The sequence below is a fragment of the Vulpes lagopus genome, chromosome 19, assembly GCF_018345385.1.
Source record: "Vulpes lagopus strain Blue_001 chromosome 19, ASM1834538v1, whole genome shotgun sequence".
NCBI classification, from domain to species: Eukaryota; Metazoa; Chordata; class Mammalia; order Carnivora; family Canidae; genus Vulpes; species Vulpes lagopus.
Genome location: NC_054842.1, coordinates 36,356,855 through 36,364,354, shown reverse-complemented (window position 1 = coordinate 36,364,354; position 7,500 = coordinate 36,356,855). Strand labels below are relative to the sequence as shown.

Below are 7,500 nucleotides of genomic sequence, written 5' to 3'. Positions count from 1 at the left end.
ACAGAGAGCTTATAGCTTCAATTCTACAATTTTAGTCACAAGTCACACGACACAGACATGGACATTTTTTTGAAAACCACCATTCTGTGCATCAAAGAATAGTGTTCTCCTTCCTAGTGAGCATGACTTTTAAAATTAATTTATGTTCAAAATAGACAAATACATAAGCAAATAACAACAACAAAAACAAATAAAAAGGACTAATAAACTGGATTCTCTGTTATCTCTCACCCAGTTAAGAATATATATCTGTCTTCTACAGAAACCACCAAATGGCCAGACCACCAAGCCAAAATCCCAGTTATTGCTGTCACTAATGAAGTTATAACTGATGGACTGTAAGTTTGGTTTTAACGAAACCAAAATGCAAAATTAACGGGGAATGAAGACTTGGCAAAGTTAAAGTTCTATTGACACTTGGGATTCACCTAGGAGCCAAAAACAAAACAAAACAAAAAAACATGTCTTACTTTAAGCTGCTCATGAAGTATACTTCTCTGGACACACGGTCTACCTGCTCCTGTCAGGTGAATCTACAGTGCATCTCAGCAGAAACTTCAAAATTGTTAAAAGATATTTTTTAAAACATGACACTCTAACTCTCATACAAATGTACAATGAACACTTAGCAAAGATTTTAAATTAACTTGTTAATTGATGAGGGAACCAGTAAGATGTTGCAACTGGTTCAAATGATGATTTGATTTACTAATACTTGTTCCTGAGGCCTGGTTCTCCCAAATTCAGAGGGCAGCACTCACAATGCAGGGCACTAGGGCACCAAAAAAGGCTGATGCTTTCTGTGGTCCAACATCTTTGGCCACCCTGGGCTCTCATCTCCATCATCCTCATAGTGACACTTCCTCTCTTGAAGAGTTGCTGAGAGACTTAAGTGAAACAAGCCAGGAATAGTGCTTGGCATCAACAAAAGACCATGATTGCTATTCTAATCATGGGTTAAACCACTTATTGGAAACAAAACATTGTATAATAAGAGATTTTGAATGGGTACATCTTCATTGATTTTAACACATCAAATGGCATTTGATAAATGGTGGGAAAGAATATGGACCAATATCTTATTGATTAGATCACCAATGTTTTCATTTCATTTGAGATCTTAAAAAGAAAGATTGCTGGTAGCTCACAGCATCACCAGTAGTCAAAATGCTTGTCTTCCCTTCACAGAGTATGCAGAGAATTGGGGCTTCTGCTGCAGAAATACCCTCCCCATTTACATTCAAGACCAGCAGACTTCACAAATATTTGCTTATTCTTCATCTATAGTGTGTTAGATACTGAAGATATAGCAATAAACAAAACAAAGAGAAAGACAGTAAATAAGCCCCTAATCGCAGGAAGAAGGACAATAAATAAATAGATTTTCCCTAATCTGAGAAATCTCAGAAATTCATTAGGTCTGGTCTGGTGAAAGAAATGTTCAGTGAGAAGCAGTTTCCATCTGGTGGGATTTCCAAGGACATCCCAAGAAACCTTGGAAGAGAGTCAAGGACATCTCCCTTGGGAAGAGGTAGTCTAGAATGACTCACCCTTGCCAGCTCCCTATATACTCCCAACTGCTGGTAAAAGTATAGGGCAGGGTGGGAAGGACAAGGGGATTGAAAATGGGCCCCTACCTGAGCCAAAGCAATCTGATCCCTGTGGCCCTGGAAAGAATCAGGATTTGAGACTTCCTGCTCTCAGGAGGCCTGGTCACAAAAGTGGGAAAGGGGAACAATTTACAAAAAAAAAAAAATCTAGAGCAAGACCCAGCTATGTGTGGTGGCTGAAGGAACTCCAGGTCTCCTTCCTCTTGGGGACTCTGGTGAAAACAAATTTGATAGTATCTAGTTCCCATAATAAACAAAGTTAGTAAAGACATTTAAGTTGCAGGGGCATTAACCAAAAGAAGGGGAAGGAGTGGGCCCTGGAGAGAACCTGAGTGAGCATCCAGCTGATACCATTTGCCTAGTAGGAAGTATGGCTGCTGAACCCACAAAAACAATGGCATCCCATGTGGACGATGGGTTCCTGAGCCCAGACTCACCCATCTATGTCCTGTACAGGGACAGAGCAGAATGAGCTGATGTAGATCCAGTGTCACAGAATGATGGGCCCAATTCAGTGGTTTAGATAATTTATTGTGAAAAATTTAGAGATGTTTATGATTACTTGTGGGCATGATAAAAGAAGTAAATGAGCTTTTAAACTAACCAGAGATGCTATTGAGTTAAATACAGCCAATTTTACACGGTGGCATTTTTGGAGAGTTCTCTTAAAAATCACTTCAAAAGGATCTACATGAGGAAATGAACTACAGCACTGCAATAATTGAGGAACAGCCCCAAAACTATCAAGTTTGGCATCATGGGTGAGTATTAGTAGAATGACTGAAAGATCCATCTCAGGAATTTGAGTTTATTGCTGATATTCTCAATCAGGACGCAAAGAATTATCAATGGGTTATTCAGGAATTTAAACTTTGGGATAATGAGCTGTAGTATGTAGACTAACTTCTCAAAGAGGATGTGGGAAAAAATTCTGTCTGGAACCGAAGCTACTTCATAATTTCTAACTCCACTGGCTACAGTGATCATACTATACTGGAGAGAGAAGTCCAGTTAGTAATCTCCTTCACTTGTTTGCCCATTAAAAGAACATTTGTGTTTCTGTTATGTCTGAGGCATGGAGGACATAACAAAAATCAAAACTGCCCTTGATCCTGCCCTCGTGGAACTAATAGGATAGAATACTTAGATGAACTCTATAATGACAAAGTTACAGACAGTATAGTATACCTCTACTTTTTAGTATCTTAAGTTTCTTGAAATATTGTTGCTACTACAGATTGAGAAGGAATCAGATTTCATAGGGTCCAGGAAGCTTTATTTTTAAACTATCTTGTTAAATTCTGGTGCCCTTTAGATGATAATCCCCAGAAGCCATATTATCATCACAGGGTTTGGAGCAGGATAAGTCTTTGTGGTAGGATGTTTAGCAACATTCCTGGCCTTTATGCCCTATATCAGTACTAACCACCTGCCCCCCCCCAAGTTATAATAAGCAAAAATGTCCCCAGACATTCCTAAATGTCCCCAGGGTCAAAACCATCCCTGGTTGAAAACTATTGCTTTAGCATACAAAAAGCTGTTATAAGTGCTAGAATTTTCTGAAATGGCATGAATTTCTATGTTAGTATCCATAAACATTAATAGCCATCCCTTTTCTGGAAAAAAAAAGTCTACTTGGTCTGATATAAGTATTATTTTCTTTTTCACTTCCATGTGCATGGTATATGTTTCTTCATCCCTTCACTTTGAATCTGTATATGACTTTAGGTCTGAAGCAAGTCTCTTGTAGGCAGCATATAGGTGGGTCTTGCTTCTTTATCCATTCAGTCATCCTATGTTTTTTGATTGGAGCATTTGGTTCATTTACATTCAAGGTAATTATTGATAGGTAAGTACTTATTGCCATTTTGTTCATTGTTTTCTAGTTATTTTTGTAGTTCTTCCATTTTTTTCTTTTCTCACTCTCTTCCTTTTGTTGTCTGATTGCTTTCTTTAGTGTTATGCTTGAATTCTTTTTTTTTCTATCTATATAGGTTTCTGATTTGTGATTATCATGGAGTTCATATATACACATTTTGTGTATAACGGTCTATATTAAGTCAGTTGTATAAGTTTGAACACATTCTAAAAGCACTAAATTTTTACTTCCTCCTTCATGGTTTATGTGTATAATGTCATATTTTATGTCTTTTTATTTTTTTGTATCCCTTGATTAATTTTTATATAGTTGCTTTTTACTACTTTTACATTTTAACCTTCATATGGCTTTACAAGTGATTAATCTACTACTTTTAACAATACATTTGCTTTTACCAGTGTAATTTTTTTCCTTTCATAATTTTCTAACTTCCAGTTATGGCCTTTTTTTTCCATTTAAAGAATTCCCTTAAACATTTTTTTGTGAAGATGGTTTAGTGGTGATGAACTTCTATAATTTTTGTTTGGCTGGGACACTCTATCTCTTCTCCTATTCCGAATGATAACCTTACTGGATAGAGTATTCTTGATTGTAAGTTTTTTTATTGTCAGCATTTTGAATATATTATGCCACTCTCTTCTGGCCTGCATAGTTTCTGCTGAAAAATTAGCTGATAGCCTCATGGTTTTCTTTGTATGTAACTGTTTTCTTTTCTCTTTTTGCTTTTAGAATTCTTTATTTATCATTAATTTTAGCCATTTTAATTATTATGTGTCTGGTGTGGACCTCCTTGGGTTCATCTTGCTAGGGGTGCCTTGTGTTTCCTAGACCTGGACACCTGTTTCCTTCCCAGATTAGGGAAGGTTTCAGTGATTATTTCTTTAAATAAGTTTAAGCCCCCTTCTCTTTCTCTCTTCCTTCTGGGATTTCTATAATGTGAATGTTATTACATTTATCTACTCTCATTTTTTATTATTATTTTTCCTGTCCACCCTAGTTGCTTTTTATTACCCTGTCTTCCAGATCACTGATCCATTCTTCTGTATCCTCTAATCTGCTGTTGATTCCTTCTGTGTGTTGTTTTTTTTTTTTTTTCCGGTTATTGAGTTCTTCAGCTCTGTTTTGTTATTTTTTATATTTTCCTTTTTGTTGAAGTTCTCACTGAGCTCATCTACTTTTCTGTCAAGTTCAGTGAGTATCTTTATAACTATTACTATAAATTCTTAAAATCAGGCATATTGCTTATGTTGTTTCATTTAGATCTTTGACTATGATTTTTGTCTTGTTCTTTCATTTGGGACCTATTCCTCTGTCAATTCATTTTGTCTCTCTGTGTTTATTTCTATGTCTTAGGTAGGTCAGCTACATCTCCTGGTCTTGAAAGTATTTGCCTGGTAAAGAAGGGGTCTTGTGGTGCCCTGTAATTCAATCCCTCTGATTATCAGAACCAGATACTCCAGGGGTATCCCCTATGTGGGCTGCATGCACCCTCTTGTTGTGACTGAGCTGCAATTGCCTTCAGCCCAACTGGCTGCAACGACCTGCTTTGTCTGCTATGGACACACTGGGCAGGGTTTGGTCCCTATGCTGTTGAGAGATCTGTCTGAGGTCACTGAGGTCTTCTTGATGAGTTGGGCTGGCAGTCAGATTAACTGTTTGCCCTTAGCCTCTCTGCCACAGATGCAGGGATACCAAAGGGCAGGGCTTGCTCTCTGGGCAGTCAGGTAATAGCCCCATCTGCTACAACTGCAATGGTGATGTGTAGGATTATCTTCCTCCCTCCCCCGGGCAGGAGTCACTTTGGAGTGGCACTCTTCCTGGCCAGAGCTGCCTATAGAGTATCACAGGGCAGGAACTTCTTTGGAGGGATGCCTGCTGAGGTTGGCAGTTTGAATAGGGTAGGTTCTGCAGGGGAGCACAGGGCCAGGGCTCATGTTGCTAGCAAGGTAGATAGAAAGTATTAGTGCTAGCTTCCACAAACATCAGGCTATCTAGGCTGAAAGAATGGAACAGAAACTCTTCTTGGAGATATCTCCTGAAGGTCCTGCCTCTCCAGCACATGTGCTAAGATTAGTCAATAAATCTGCACGTATACCCCAGGCACTTTTCAAACTGCTTTTTCTATGCTGTGTCCTGGACTGAGTTATTTATTATGCTGGCTTTTTAATGGAGCTCAGTTTCCTATCACCCTCCAATTCTCCCAGAGTTAAGCTCACTAATTTTTAAAATTCCTGAAATTAACCCCTGCTGGTTTTCAAAGCCAGATGTTATGGGACTCATTTTCCCAATGCAGGTCCCTATGCCAGGGTGCCTGGTACTGGGTCTGACACTCTCATTTCTCTGTGCTTGCGATGTTCTTCCCACTTGAGGTTAGTCTCACTAGGAGAGTTTGGTTCCCAACTGTTTCTCTATCTTTCCTACCCTTTCAACATGGTTTTCTAAGATTAACTGTGGAAAGTCTCTTCTGCCAGAATTCAAATCATTTTCAGAGTTAAATATATAGATGTAGCTGTTATCTCTGTGTGCCCATGGGGCTAACTGAACTCAGTATGCTCCACTGCCATCTTCCTGCCTCCCCTCAACAATCTGTGCTTTAATTAGCCTTACAATTAACTCTGGTACTTGCTGGAGTTTAAGAACCACTGCTCTAGAGGTTCCTTTTGTTTTTCAGATAATATTTAAACTTATATTTCTTACAAATACCTAATCAAGCAATAATTACAGCTTCCTAAACACACATTTACTTCATGTCAATTAGCTAATTTCCCATGCAGGTATAATATGAGATTTTGGTTTGGGCTGCTACTAAGGTTTTTTTTGGCAAAAGCAATCATGAATGAATGCATTAATAAAGATGATTTTATTAATTTTTATTGTAATTTAATTTACAAACAATAAAAAGGAACAGATATCAATTGTAGAGTTTTGGTTTTAACAATTGTCATACAGCCACCATCTGAACTATAGAACATTTCCACTCTACCTCCCCAAGAAATTTTCCTTATGCCCTTTCCTAGCCCAACTTTTCTTCCTGTACTCACCAAATTATTGATCAACTTTATATCACTGTAGATTAGATTTTTTTCTGAAGTTTCCTATGAATGGAACCATGCAGTATATGATCTTTTGTGTCAAGTTTATTTCCCTCAGCACAATATCTATGAGATTTATTCATATCATTATCAAGAGTTTGTTCCTTTTTACTGTTGAATAGTATTCTATTGTATGAATGTACCACAATTTGTTTATCCATTAATATTTTTAATGAATTTTTGGGTTGTTTCCAGTTTGGGGCTATTATATCTAAAAGTATTTTAGTTTTTAAAAGACTCATATTTTAATGAAGTTCACTGCCTCTAGAATGCTTAGTCAAAATCATTTCCCCTCATCATCGCAAGATATTGTTCTATTATTGTCTTCCATCAGAATTGTTGAAAAGTCTGATATCAATCTGATTATTGTGTTGTTTATTTATAGGTAACCTATGGTTGTTTTTGTTTTCTCTGGAATATTTTACAATTTTATTTTTATTTTGACAATCTAAATTTCCACCGGTGTATTCTGTGTTGCATACATTCAGGATAATTCCCTCAGCTCTATCATCTAGTTACTAAGTCTCTCTTCAGCTGTGTTTAATCAGCTGTTTAACCTACCCATTACCTTTTAAATTTCAATGACTATATTTTTAAATTTTTATGAATACTCTCTGGTTATTTTTCAATCTATTTTTAAATGTCATTTTACCCTTTTATGTATTTTTAAGTGCTTTTAGACTGTTTTGCTCATTCTAAACATACTTATTTTATAGTTTGTTACTTACCATTTTTATCATCTGAGGCTCTTAGACGTCCATTCTGACTGTATGTTTCTGCTGATGTTTGCTTCTTGGTGGATTTTCATGTGTATTTTACAATTTTGGATGAGCTCACATTTGGCTGACTTTATCACAGGAAATTCTGGTTAGCCTGGTTTGAAAATATGTTCCTTCAGTTTTCACATTTACTTCTTTCT

At 37.0% G+C, this 7,500-nt stretch overlaps 1 pseudogene; it reads left to right on the top strand.

Moving 5' to 3' along the window:
* Positions 1 to 1,980: 1,980 nt before the first annotated feature.
* LOC121478684 lies at positions 1,981 to 2,720 on the top strand (annotated as a pseudogene).
* Positions 2,721 to 7,500: the final 4,780 nt, after the last annotated feature.